Genomic DNA, 15,294 nt, shown 5'->3' on the forward strand with positions numbered 1-15,294 from the left:
AATTCGTATTTATAGCAGGATTGGTTTCAGCGTTCTCTAATCTTATCCATTGTCCCGTCACTTTTTTCGCAAATACCAAACATTTTCAACTTTAGTAGCCTTATGTTTGATTACTTCATAGGGCAAGCCATCTTTAATTTTTAAATTTCTTAAAAATTTCTTAACTTCTCAACTATTATCAATATTGCCTCCTTATTTTTCACTATTAACCTTAAAATTATTTTGTCATGCTGGTATTTTGGTTGGTGGAAAATTAATTTTTGCAATATTTTATCTTTCTATATCTTTCTCTACACCATAAACATGGTGTATCTTTTCTTTTAAATCTTTTCCTCTATCTTCCCCTAAAATGGTGTGACTCTCCTCACCCATTTCTTAAGGGAATAATTAGATTCTGTAACTTCTGAGATGACAGTAGGACCCAGGTGATGAGAGGAAGTTAACCAAGCATGGACCCAAGGGAAGGCTACCCCCAGCACAGCAGATGAGAGCAGAGGCTCTGAGGTAAACACAGGTTGACTATGGAAGCAACAGGGAGCAGTGAGTGCAGCTGGGACACACAGAGCAAGGAAAGCTAGAAGGCGTTAGAGTCAGGCTTGGTAGTGTCCACAGCATAAGGAGCTTGGTCGTATAAGGAGCTTGGACTCTGGCCTCATGCAAACAGGAAGCCACAGGAGATTTTAAAGCAGGCATGGACACGATCTTGTGTGAAGGTAGCTGCTCTTGGTCCAACTAGGAAGTGACTCTCTCGATGTGATCACATAGCTTTCTGCCCATGCCAGGGCCAAGATTTAACAGCCAGAGGGAAATGTCAGGGTGCAACGAGAAGCCAGCTCAAAAACACTCACCTTCGCAAAGTGGGCCCAGCAGGACCCCTGATCCCCAGTAGCCCCCCATAGGTCACGCACCACCACACATGGATATGACTGACCCTGAAGCCATCAGCACCACCAGAGAGAACTGCAGGTCCCAGATACCCGTTCCCCATCCACCCTCATAAACACTAATGTAAAAGCCCACACAATGACTGTAGTAGCCAATATTTCTGGAGAGAAGCTAGTCGGCAAATACCCTCCTCCCAACTGCTTGTCCACGCTTCTCCCTCACAGCTGCTACCAGAAAGAGCAGCTTTGCAAGATGAGGACTTCCAATACCAAGAAAGGTGCTGGAAATCACTGAAACTGCCCACAACCTTCCAGGGTTTTGTGTGGCTTCTTACCCAGCCAGATGCCGCCACCTTCACAGCAGTCATCAGCTTAACTATCATCCTCTCTCTTGTCCCAGCTGTTGGGTTGCTGGAAGGAATCAGTCCTGGTAACCACGGCAGGCACATGTGCCCACGAACAGCCCAGTGAGCTCACGCCCTCTCGCTTGGCTGGGAAGCTGAGCCGTTGCCAGGCTGAGGGGGCAAGCCCCCAGTCAGATAGGTTTTGAATTCTAGACAACTGTTGCTCAGTTCTAACCTACCTCCTTCTAGTGGCCCTTCTGAACTGAAACTTGAAATCTAAAAAATGACATTTCCAAGACACCCTTGCCGCTATAGATCTGGGTGCAAATTTAGGTAGATCCCCTAACCAGAGAATTGAAAACAGAAGTGAAACAGGCTTCACCTTCCTGCAACTTTGGCTATTCCCATGGCCAGCAAAGATACGCGCAACATGGGATATTTCTGCAGCCAGTTCTGTGTACCAAATCTAAAGGGCAAATGACATTCTGATACCAGATTCAATGACATAGCATGTTAGTTTTTTTAACTGAAAGTTTAAAAATTCTCCGCCTTCCTGATTATGTCCCCAGTAGGTCACTTCTTCCATGTTCTGGAGTCATTCCTGGAGGCCCAGCCTAGAACCTACTTGTCCAATCCTTCTAATGATTGTGAATAATTGTGTAAGCACCTACCTTCATGTAGCAAATCCTTTCTTTCGAAGTACTTAGAGTGATTTCTGTGGACTCCAACTGACATTTAAATAAACAACAAAAAATGTGATCTACCACAGGAAAACCAGAATAGGTCTATTTCCTAAGCAATCCCCATAAGAACTATTCACCTTGCCAAGTAAAACCATTTGCCTGGCCACTGTCCTAGAGAAAGTGCCTCCTCTTACCACCTTCCCCTTTCCATACTCAGGCTCAGTCATTGTCAAGTCTGAAGGAGACTTCTCAGCTTCTCTGTCCAGCTATTCTACAAAGTCCTCCCAGATGGCAACCCAACCTAACGTCCACTGAGCGGAGGTAAGTCCAGTAAAGAACTCCTAAACCAGTAATCAGCTGAATGCCCATGCTTTGCCAGGGCTGCTTGTAAAAGACTATTTTTAAAAAGTCCTGAAAACCTGAAAAACCTCACATCAGCCAATTTCCAGCATTAAGGTAATCACGTAGGGGACCAAACTGTCCCTGAAGATCAGATCTCTGTCGACTCTGAAAGAGGGAGGGCACACAGAGTTCGCCCCAGCTGGAGTTGGGCAGACGGCCTGACAGAGAGGGCGGAGCTGCCTGCCTGAGCCTCTCTCCTGCAGCTCAAGATCCAAAAGGGAGGCTTCCAGTAGGACAGCTCCTCCTGGAGGTGAGCTTCGTGCAGCCTTCAGACTGGTGGTAAAGCAGGAAAGACATGGAGCCCATTCAGTCTTGGAATGATCAGAGCAATTCTGTTCAAGACAAGGAGGCTCTCAGTGTGTGTACTCCTGCGCACCCAAGAACACAAACATGTATGTGCTTTGTAATGGCAGCGATCTTAGGAAGGAAAATAAATCTATATGGAGCCTTGGACCTCCAAGCAAATGCTACCAGGCAATGTGCCTTTTTCCCTTTAGTCAAAAGACTATTTTCTGAATTTAAGTCTATAGACATTAGTATACAAAGATATCAGAGACACCGATTCACACTCTGGTCAATGCTACCATGTGACCTGCACGAAGTCCCACCGGCAGAACTGTCACCCTGAAAAGATGGGGCTGATAACGCACACCTCAGTTTTGTGTGTGACAGCCCCTCCCCCCACAGATCTCTGCAGTGCAGGGCTTGGCCTTGACCAGTGCTGCAATCTTTATTTCTCACTTTCTCACTTTCGCCATCAGGTCAAAAGGCGAAGGTAGATGATGATAAAATTTGTCTTATTTAACTTCTTTCTGATCAGCTGGATTCTCTGGGTAAGGCCTGCTCAGAAAAAAAAACCTTGGGACAAGGGACAAACACTTATATCCATAGACAACTGATAGAAAACATTAGATCTCTTCCCAAATCAAAAGATAGAACATCCTAGTTGTAGACTTTCTATTCTTCTTGCATCAGTTCATCTTTGGTATTTGTGTTTTCTTCTGTAAACAGCTATTTTTATTCCTTTGATTTTGTATAATTGCCTAAAACCCTTCTTGTCTCAGTAGGTGTCTGGTCATTCATACTCAGCATTATTTGAATAATTTAGTATATAAAACAAAACACATCCCAGAGAAGAGTGTACATTTGCTTAACAACAAAAATAACAGCCACCGCAATCATCGGTGACCTACAATGGATGCAAGTTGAAGTTCCAAACCCTTGGACTTAAGGCTGGGACGAAAGGCCCTAGGAAGTTCCCAGCTTTTCTTCTCTGCATCATTCACCGCCTGGAAAGACAGGAAGCACAACTTACCTTTATAAATGTGAGCGCCTGGTAAGGGCTAACAGTGTTAGTTCTGTGAAATTCTGTGTTCAGGGCTCTTATTAAATAAATCTCTGAAAATCGGCCCAGAACAAGGAAGTACAAGCTCATTTCCAGCCTGAGGATAATCACCAGCTCTGACTGCGCACTACCTGTGCCCTTCTGCAGCTACATGTCCAAGGACAGGAAAGGAAGTGGCCATAGCTTCATCTCCAGGTCCTCCCCAGGGAGGAGCCGCACATGAGATCAAAGCAGCTGGATGGTCAGCTGTTGCTCAGCACATTCAAGAGAGAACCAACAAAAGGCGGTAATGAAAGGACAGTAGGTAGCTGGCGGGCTGCTAGAGGCCACCTGAAGAAAGGCACAGCTGGGGTGAAGCAGACTGTTCCTTTGCCAGGGGTCCTCAAACTTCTTACACAGGGGGCCAGTTCACTGTCCCTCAGACCGTTGGGAGGGCCGCCACATACAGTGCTCCTCTCACTGACCACCAATGAAAGAGGTGCCCCTTCTGGAAGTGTGGCGGGGGACTGGATAAATGGCCTCAGGGGGCCGCATGCGGCCCACGGGCCGTAGTTTAGGGACGCCTGTTTTGTACCACGCTTTACAGACCCTTTCTTCAGAGGGCAAAAAATTGCTCCAATAAATCAAGAAACTAACTTTATAATGGAACAGGTGAGAAAGGAAAGATGAAATCAAATCTATCGTGCTTATGAAAATTCTGGAAGCTATCTAGTGATCACTTTAAGGGGAAATGAACATTGAGCATCAAATGTTAATGAAATAATCAGTATGAGGAAGATGGAAAAAGAAAGTTCATCTGGAAGGAAAGATGGAACAAGTGTTGAGTGTGTGCTCTCCTGTGGTTTGGATATTGAATAAGTAAGAGCCATGAAAATGGATTACGTGTGTTAGAGATCCCATGGACCTGGCATTGGCTTATTGCTTGATAACTAATGGCAGACACAGGGTTTTAACATCAACTACTGGGAATGTGTGCTCCCTTGATTCCTACATTCTATACAGCGATATACCCAACACTGAATATCTAGCCATGGATTTTGTTCATCAGAATTTTGGACACTCTGAGTAAACTAACTGTAGGGATACAGAACTCATCGAGAAAGGAGGGCATCCTGGAGGCAGCAAAGGGGCACCAATCTGAAACACCATCCCTACCATCTCACTTTCTACTTAGACAACATAATATAGAATTGGTGTGTCCTCCGCACTGTCCTCTTCCCCATCAAAAAATTTAAAAAAGAATTTGTAGAATATAAGATGTAGAAAGCTGACAACCACGATACTAACCCACACTATGGCCAGTACTCCATATACAGATTGATAAATGTCTAAAGCAGGGGTCTCAAACTCAACTCAGCATGTGGGCCGCAGAGCAAGATCACAGCCGTTCGGCGGGCCGCACTAGGTCTACAAAAGGCAACTGTTACGCAACACTTTTCTCACTGCAGTTGAAAACAAAAAAAAAAATCAGAACAACAAGCACAATCGTACATGCAGTTTACTCAGTGTCACAAAACGACCAGAAACTGTAGTTCGCATCACAACTGCTGTTAACTAAGCTAATATCTAGCTAGGATGCTAGAGAAATGAAAAATACAAGTAGGCCCCTAGGCTTACTTAATTTTATCCAAAATATTTTGAACTTCGTGGATTAGTCTGCGGGCTGCATAAAATTGTTCGGCGGGCCGCATGCGGCCCACGGGCCGCGAGTTTGAGACCCCTGGTCTAAAGGGACAGATTCTGGTCCTGAAAATGAAACTAAATGTCTAAGAGAGCATCACACCGGTAACTGTCTCCATTCTAGACATGACGTGAACCTTCTCAGAAGTTTCCAAACATAAGGCTTCATTTCAAGAGCCACAGTTTCAGCGATAGGATACACTGTGCAGCTATTTTGAAAAGCAGCATTTATCTTTCTGCCAGCTAGTCAGCAGGTCACCTTTTGAGGTCAACCTGCCTGATTTGGCCTTAGGAAGATCACCTGGTTGAGAAAGGGTGCAGGAGGAATGTATCCTGTTCTTACTCAATGAAAGTTATGCATAAATCTGACAAGGATTAGAAAGAAAGAATCCCCAAAGGCCCTAAAATGTCAGAATATACATATTTCATACAAGATTAATGAGCACCATAAATATTTACATCGTCTGCTCACAGATCTAACTTGTAGGAGGAACATGAGAAAAGTGGGAGAAGCTGGACAAATTCTAAGAGATTTTCTAAATAATTATGTGTCATCATTTTTTTTTTTAATTTATTTTCCTTGAATGAAGCATTCCATATCTTTTCAGAGAAACCATTTTATGGACAAAAGGAAGAATGTTTCACTCCAACCCTACGTTGGTGCCATTATGTCCGTGCTCAGAAAGAGTCTGCCAAGTAGATCTTTTGTTGAATAAGATTTATTTATTTGATAATGGAAGGGAAGTCAGGAAATAGTTCGTATCTCAGGACTTTAAAAGATCATATACTTTTAATCTGGATTTTAACAAGCTGTAGTGTTATAAAATACTTCAGACACAGGAAAAAATAAATAAAATGAAGGCATTTCATCTTTTAATAAAAAATATAGTCTAAAATATTATTAAAATGACTGCTTTTAATCTCAACATAGAAGTGCTCTGTTTAAACTATTAATAGTTTATTAATATAAACCATTAAGTGAAGAAATAAAAAGAAAATGGGAACTTTCAGGGTTAGAATGAGCTCTTCTTTTCCATTTAATATTTGGGTAAGGAACCATTCTTGGAAATGATCACAAACACAATAATTACTGGCTTAATTCTAAATAGATTTGCAGTCAGTTCTTCGCTCGTTATTTTTGGCATACTGGCTGCAGCAGTGGCATGCCGTAATGTTGATATAACTGGTTTCTCAGAAAACAAGATTTGTGACAATTTGCTGCGCTTTGCTCCAGAGACAATCTGAGCCTTTCAAAGTAGGGCTAAAAATGCACACAAATCTTCCCCCTCACAGCTGCTTCGTGTTTAACATTGTCAAATTTTCTTAATTAAAATTTCAGAATATGTGCTTGGCTTTTTTTTCCCCCAAAAACAACTCAAATGACAATTTACCTTCTAGATGTAATAATACGAGTCTGCAAAAAGCAAGATAAAAACTCTTGTTTTATAGAAAGAGCTCATTTTAAAGTTGGTGCTTAATATCATCCTCTCTATCCCCCACTCCTGCCCATGGATTCCACAAGGCCCACTTCTCCCTTTTTTTTTTTTCTATTTTTCCGAAGCTGGAAATGGGGAGAGACAGTCAGACAGACTCCCGCATGCGCCTGATAGGGATCCACCCGGCACACTCACCACCACTTCTCCCTTTATCTGTTTAACAGAGTCCTCCTCGGGTTTTTGTTCTTACACTAGCTCAAGTGGATTTCTTTACTTTCAACCGAAAGAGTTGTAACTAATGTGTTCCCAAAGCCACCAAGCTGCTCATGCCAAAGGACAAACGTGAGAGCAAGAAAAGGGACAAATCTGGGGGAAACCATGGTGGAGCCAGCCCAGATGGGGATACGGCAGACAAGCTGGGACCACACCTACCTTCTCCTTTCCCCAGCCAGCCAGCCCGGCTCCATTTCTCTGCCTCTTTCCCTTGGGCCAAGCAAGGCCTGAGCTTGAACCAACGGCAGTTGAACAGATTACAGGCACCACCTCCCTCACGCAACCCTCCATGCTTTTCCCGCTTCAGCCACTTGATGCAGACAAGCAGAGAGTGATCTTAGCGGTGATGCTTTGAAGACAGCGGAACCACAAGCCTGAAAGAACCTCGGTTACTGCAACACAACATGAAAAGCCACGGGCAGGCAGGAGCACCAGACCTTCGACTGAGAGTAGTTTACCCTAACTCCTGTAGGGGAGGAGTGAGGGAAGTACTTCTGCTGGATTAACCCTGTATGCTTCTTGCATACCTCCTCCTTTGACTCTCCTGCAGAGCTGAATGTGATGGTGGAATTGTCCCCGTGTTACAGAAGGGTTAGGAAAAGTTCAGGGAAGTTGCTAGGAAGGAAGACTCATGCCACTACCCAGCCAAGTTCAGTCGCAAATACAGATGTCCTGATTTCCAGAGATCAAATTTTTTCCCCACTATGTTACAATAAATGCTAATGACACTTCCTTAAATTAAACCTCTTAGCAGTCAATCTAAACCTCAGAACTATCAGATAGATTATGAAAAGGTGAACAAGAAAATAATGCTCCCTCAAGAGAACTGTATCAGCCTGCCCAGTGGTGGTGCAGTGGATAAAGCGTCAACCAGGGATGCTGAGGCCCCCAGTTCAAAACCCAGAGGTCCCCAGCTTGAGCGTGGCTCACAGCTTAAGCACAAAGGTCACTGGCGAAGGAAGGGGAGGGGAGGGGAGGGGAGGGGAGGGGAGGGGAGGGGAGGGGAGGGGAGGGGAGGGGAGGAAGGGAGGGAGGGAGGGAGGGAGGGAGGGAGGGAGGGAGGGAGGGAGGGAGGGAGGAAGGAAGGAAGGAAGGAAGGAAGGAAGGAAGGAAGGAAGGAAGGAAGGAAGGAAGGAAGGAAGGAAGGAAGGAAATTGTACCATCTCATTTATTGCTTCATGCCCCGTGCTCAGCCAAGAACATGGCACAAAGAAGGGCCTTCAATGGTTTGCCTGTAAAGGTTTTTTGGGGTTTTTTTAAAGCTTACTGAGAAACAAAAATTCATGTGTATATTACACTGCAATTAAAGATCAGCAAAATATATCTTGTGTACATCCTTCAAATGTAGACAAACCAGAATAAGACTGTAATTCCATCAAGTGTAATTTATTTATATAACAATACAATTGCATGTTGTAGGTAAACCAGTTGTAGCAATATGAAAATATAGGGTTCTGAGACTATCTGGCAACTTACACATGCATCTAATAATGCAGGGTATCCTGTAATACTAAGGAATGAAAAATAAAACACTGACTTTCAAGTTGAGATGATTTATTTGCACTTAAAAATACAATTTTAAAGATGACATCTGTTTTCAAAAATGTCTTAATGCTAAAAATAGGCTACAGAGACTGTTATCTTCATGATGAAAATTTAGATCTCATATCAGCATTAGCTTACAAATCATAGATGATAACACTAACACAAAACCAGCCAGCGAATACTCATTGGGAACACAGTTTTAAATTAAAAATACCAGAACTTCACAGTTTCCTTCTTCCTTCTTGACTTATATTGACAAAATGCTTTTATAGCTACAATTTATTTCATTTTCCGGTACCAGCTCCTTTTGATCAGCAGATGGATGCTACTAACACATTCATCTTACATAGAACTCACACATCTTCAATTGCTAAAAGCGCCTTGCTCTGAAACTGTGACGGCTGGGAGTGGGAAAGACAGAAGACTAAGTTCAAACGGAATGAGAAAGAGTGAGATACAATAAGGACAATTTTTTCTAAAAAAAAATATTGAATTACAAAACACATACAGGTTGCTTTGATGATTCAACAGGAAACCATATATTGATTCACGAAACACTATGGCCTCTAACTTTTTTTGGTTTAATTCAAATAAAAGTGAAAAATAAACTTTATCAAAGAATTTCAAAAGCTGTTTACATGACAAGATAACACAAAGGTTTTTCGGTGATTAGATCACAAGACAGGTTTATTTTGTTTGTGGGTCTTAAGGCAAAGCAAAGTATCCCAAGTGGTGTATCTACAAAATAAGTTTGCTTCGGAAATAAATTTTAGTAATAAAATAATACTTCTCACTTATTAAATATATATTTTTCTTTTACCTATGATTTTGCAACTTACATAAAAAAAATTCAAGAGTCCTTATGAACAGTTGCAAATAAATATTTTTAAACACTAGTACACAAATGAGTCATTCAGGTGTGTGGATGTCAATAGTGAGCAAAAGAAAAATAATAAACTACTTAGTTATAAAATTTTCCTCTAACACATCATGCGAATGCAAAATATTATTGAGAATTAACTAATTTTTCTGGACAGCACATATCAGTGAAACACACGTGTTCTGCAAATCTGAGTGAAACAGAAGCCAATAGTAGCCTAAGGTTTCTAATGTTTACCACAATCTCGTTCCATGTAAATCATTTTCTTAAAAAACAAATCACTGTGCAGAAAGCAACTATGTACTATAAATAATAAAATCACTTCAGAAAAAAAGTGAAGTAATTAATGAAAACTGTTTAAATTCATTTACTAGGCCCAAAATTGCCAACTGAACACTTGGCTCCAATTAAGATAAGAGTGAATTAAAATGTCAGCTGTCCAGCAAAGAAAATCATCAACAAAATGAAAAGGCAACCCACTGAATGGGAGAACATATTTGCTAATGATACATCCAAAATTTATAAAGAACTTATAAAACTCACACCAAAAATAATCCACTTAAGAAACGGGCAAAGGACCTGAATAGACACTTCTCCAAAGAGGACCTATAAATGGACAAAAGGCATATGAAAAGATTCTCAACAACACTAATCATCAGAGAAATGCAAATAAAACCACAATGAGGTATCACCTCACACCTATCAGAATGGCTATTATCAATAAACCAACAAACAACCAAGTTATGGTGAAGATGTGGAGAAAAGGGAACCCTTGTGCACTGTTGGTGGAAATGCAGACTGGTGCAGCCATTGTGGAAAGCAGTGTGGCGATTCCTCAAAAAATTAAAAATCAAACTGCCTATGACCCAGTGATTCCACTTCTGGGAATATATCTGAAGAAACCCAAAACACTGATTCAAAACAATATATGTTCCCTTATGTTCACTGAAGCATTACTTACAATAGCCAAGATTTGGAAGCAGCCCCAGTGCCCATCAGTAGATGAGTGTGTGTGGGGGGGGGGGGGGGGGGAGGGAGCTGTGGTACATTTACACAGTGGAAAACTACCCTGCCCAAAACAGAAGGAAGTCTTACCTCTTGTGACAGCATGGATGGACCTGGAGAGCATTATGCTAAGTGAAATAAGCCAGTCAGAGAAAGACAAGTACCATATCATTTCACTTAAATAAAGAAACTAATAAAAATAAACTAACAAAATAAACTAACAAACAAACAAAGAACAGAGTCCAGACCACATAAAATACAAAGACCAGACTGACAGTTTTCAGAGGGAAGAGGGTTTAGGGGCTAGGTGAAAGAAGGTGAAGGGATTTAAAAAAAAACAAAACAGACATGGACAACAATCTGGTGATTACCAGAGGGGAAGGGGAGACAGAGAGGGCAAAGGGGGGTAAATGGTGATGGAAGGAGACTTTACTTGGGGTGGTGAACACACCACATACAGATGATGTAGTATAGAATTGTACACCTGAATTCTATATAATTTTATTAACCAATGTCACCCCAATATTTCTTAAAAAAGAAATATCTGCATAATTTCCAAAGCAGGAAGAGTCATTTCTTCTAAATAAGAAAGACCTTCCAGCATTTCAAAATAATGTAATTCCTTTAGAATTGAAATAAGCAATATTCTTTAATATGTTCATTCTATCCAACTTCTCTGGCTATCACTTCTGTTACACTGAGACCAACTTTTTTTCCTAATTAATGCCAAACAGACTACCAATAATTAGAACCAATATACTAGAAAATATTAAGTAGCAATAAAACAAAATTTCCCACCATAATAAGCTAGCATTTCTTATATTCATCTTTTAAATTATGTGTTTCTAACTACTGAATTGACATATAAGTTGTATTGTATATTAATATGCAACAAGTCTCACTTATTGAAGCTTGGTATTCAAGTATGTTGAGCTTTCCTATTAAATATCCAAGCTGTAGGTATCTGTATGAATTCTCTGTTAGTGAACCACAGTGGGGCCATTGTTTTGATTTTTCCATACAATGTCGTGTTACATTATTACTGTACTGACCCATTTGTAAACTGTTCAGAATGGAAGGGTTGGACTTCTTCCAAAGCTAGATCCCCATATCCCTTAGGATCAGACCAAGAACCTGCTCAGTCTTCTCAATCAACTAAAGAGCCCTTGCACCATTTCCTTCTGTAGTTATGACAGTAGAAACAGACTGGCACGGGCTTCAGCACCATTAAGGTCAGATACCAAGTTCTGAACACAGAAGATATTCTCCCTCATGATACCTTCTAATGTATCCTTTGGATTGCATTTCACGTTCAACATTCTGAAGTAATTAAATCTAACAGAAGATGTATAAAAGACAAAAAGAGAAGTAGGAATAGGGTTTTACACCAAGCAATTTGACAAATAAAGAAAAATATGTAGATAAATGGTCTGGGGGAGGAGAAACTATCTGAAGAAAATCCTGTACTACTTCTGAAAGAATAGTGTAAAGCACTGTCTATTTAATATTTGTAAACTATTTTTCTACTTATTTGCCTATGTATTTGATCAAGAAATGTCTCAAGAGTTTAAAAATATCTCAGTTACATATATGCATTTCACTTAGGTATCATACACAGTAAAAATAATAATAGGCAGCAAAGGCATAAAATATATAACTTTAAATAAACTATCTGCCAAATTATTCTGTAAGTGGATAACTAGTGCCTAAAAATCTTAAAATAGTAACACTGGCCTACCAGAGTCAGTGTTGAAACATCAATACTATAAAAGGGATTGAAAGGTCAAGGAATTAAAAATTTTCAGAATAATATTAAACTTATAAAATGTTATTTTAATCATAAAATCTACTGACATCTCAAAGATGAGTCACTTCCGCTACAACTCTAACAGTCTGTGCTGTCACCTCTGAAAAAGCAAGGAATGTCTTTAAAATCAGATGAAAATAGTTCTCTGAGAGAATAAATTGGTTTAGTATACAAGGAGCTCTAGGGTGGGAAGGAAGAATGTTCAAATATGCAAATGACCTTACTCATCTGCAGAACTTGATGAAATGAATGTTTATAGGCACTGAAATGGGAAAAGCAAATCCTACCGATATATATTAGAACCACAACTGACAATGCAACTATGGTGGCGGGCTGATCATAGTCGTCATCAAGTAAAAGCCAGAACTCTAAGCAGCACATTAGGAGGCAGCATGTACATGTATAAATGAGTGTTCCCTGACACTCAGCATCATTCCAACATGTGCCACCAGCCATGTTTCATGTGCTCACTCGCCACCTGTGGCCATTGGCTACCATACTGGACCAAGCAGGACTGAAGGAGAAAACAGCAGTTCAGGGATAGGAAGGACAAGAAAATTTCTCAAGACCCACTCTAGGCCGTATGAATCACAAAATCTTGGGCATCAAAACCATCACTGGAGTCCTCATTAATTCATTTTAACTAAATATATTTGAATTTATGATTCATAAATATGGAGAGAATAGGAACAAATAAAAATATGACCAAAAAAATCAATGAAGTATTAATGAGTAATTCCAGAACATTTTTGTTAGTTACAAAGATCTTTTTTTTTTAATTGTTATGTATAATGTCCAAAGGAAGAAAAGCATCTATTTGAAACATTAACATACTCACTTTAAAGGAATGGATGAGAACTGGAACCATAATGAGTATTAACAGCAGGGGCAATCAGTGGATATCACATTGTACCTCTAAAAGTAGCTTCAAAACAGAAAACACTTTGCTTTGAAAGGGGGCAACTTTCATCTTTACACACATCCCACTGATGTGAGGTCCTAATCAGAAACTGGTAGAGTGTTTTAACCTCAAGGTTAAACCATTAGGTTTCAGGCCAGGTAGAAATGACAATCACATAGCTCTGCTAAACTACACTTTTGCCAAAGAGAAGGCTACACTGTTGGATTGTTTCAATGATTTGATATCCCCTTTGATGCTGATGGATCTGGAATTCACCTTCTTACAGTTTGGACCCACTTGCAGAAGAGACAGGGAATCAATGGCCTCCCTTTTCCTGTGTAACTTGGGACCTTCTTATATGCAGGAAAAGCACAGAAACATCAAAATATATGTCCCTAAACGAGCTGATGTAGTGACTCTTTAATGAGATATAAAGCAGACTCATGACTTCACTGTCACCGTCCTACAAAGCATAACTTCTAGTTGAGTCTTAAATTTACAGCACCAACCAGAGCTCTAGTTCTCCATTTTTATATAAAAAAGGCAATTATACCAAGAACTACACAAATTGCACAAACTGTCAGACACATTGGCAGCTCAACCCTACCACATATGCCCCTCAAAGCATTAGATAAAACATTGTCACTTCAGTACTCATTCTACACAGAACACCCTGCATCACAAAATAACTCCAAAAAGGCTATATGAGCTGATGTCACAAGAAACTGGTGTCACCACAATATCTTAAACAAGGCAGGTAACAGATTAATATCTGTAGCATTAGTGCTATTACAGCACTTTAAACCCTATTGGCTGCGTTATCCATATCACCAGGCAACTAAAAAAAAAAAAAAAAGAAAGAAAATAGTAATAAAAACAAAATAAGAAAAATAACAGTGAAATTTTAAATACATATGAATTGCCCCATACTTGTTTAAAGTACGGAGTTACAATAAAATAAAAATAAACACTATTAGCTTAAATTGGTTTCATTTTATACCAAAGAGAATATTTTTAACTGACTTTTGCTCTGACTTGCAACTTCTCACAAAAACAATGTATATGTTTATACTTTAAAAAAATGCTACCAAAGCTCTTCTAAATAATTTATAAACCTTTTGTTCCAGGCTATATAAAAAATAACTATTAAACATATTTTACTAGTTGTAATGACAGTTTATTTCCCCTATAGTCTGGACCTGCAGTAAAGTTACATAATTCATATTAATAGCACATACTGATTATCTTCCACCATAGCATCTGAAGGGGTGGTACTCTGACTCTAATTGTATTGATATCTCCTATTGGAAATCTATCCTCTGTATTAGTCAAGAATTAATACCTTAAAGAAAATAAGGCAAACACCTGCTGGGGACAAGCTCGTGTAGCAGGGAATAAATAGCAAGGAATAAGCTCATAAGCTGGGCTACTATCAGTGCCAAATACATGAATAAATCAAAAGGGTGATTGAATTTCCATGCTTCTCTCATTTTACATCAGAGACCACAGACTCAGCCACTACCTCTGTGCGGATACTGTAATCAGTGCATAAAATGCATAATTGGCTCAACTCGTACTCATATGGCCTTTCACAGTTTACAAAAAGCTATGCATATGACTGTGCATTATCTAACAGAGCTGCACAAGCACCAAGCTCTATGCTGCTATCCCTATTGAGTCCCAGGGAAGGTGAACGACTTGCTGCACGTTGAGGAACTATTAACTGAGACGGGCTCCTAACTCCCAGTCTGGGGCTGCTTCTGTTAAACTGCATAGGCCTCCGTGACAAGTTCTTCTTCAAGAAAGAAACAGAAATAGGACAAAATTCTGATTCATTGATTCACAAATTTTTTCCTCACTCTGGATGCAAACTGGTCCTTAGTCACAAAACATACATATTTGGGGGAAAGAGGGTAGAGACAGTGATGACCGGCAAAAAAACATACTCTAAGCAGCAGTGTTTTGGATTAAACATTTTAACATTGCTGAAAAGAAATACCTAAAATACTGACAGTTATAAAACTGAGAGATATCTTGGTAATCATTTGCCTTTTTTCCCATTTCACAGATGAGGAGAATATGGTGATGCGGAGAGCGGGGGGTCCATCC

Source organism: Saccopteryx leptura, chromosome 2 (genome assembly GCF_036850995.1).
Source record: "Saccopteryx leptura isolate mSacLep1 chromosome 2, mSacLep1_pri_phased_curated, whole genome shotgun sequence".
NCBI classification, from domain to species: Eukaryota; Metazoa; Chordata; class Mammalia; order Chiroptera; family Emballonuridae; genus Saccopteryx; species Saccopteryx leptura.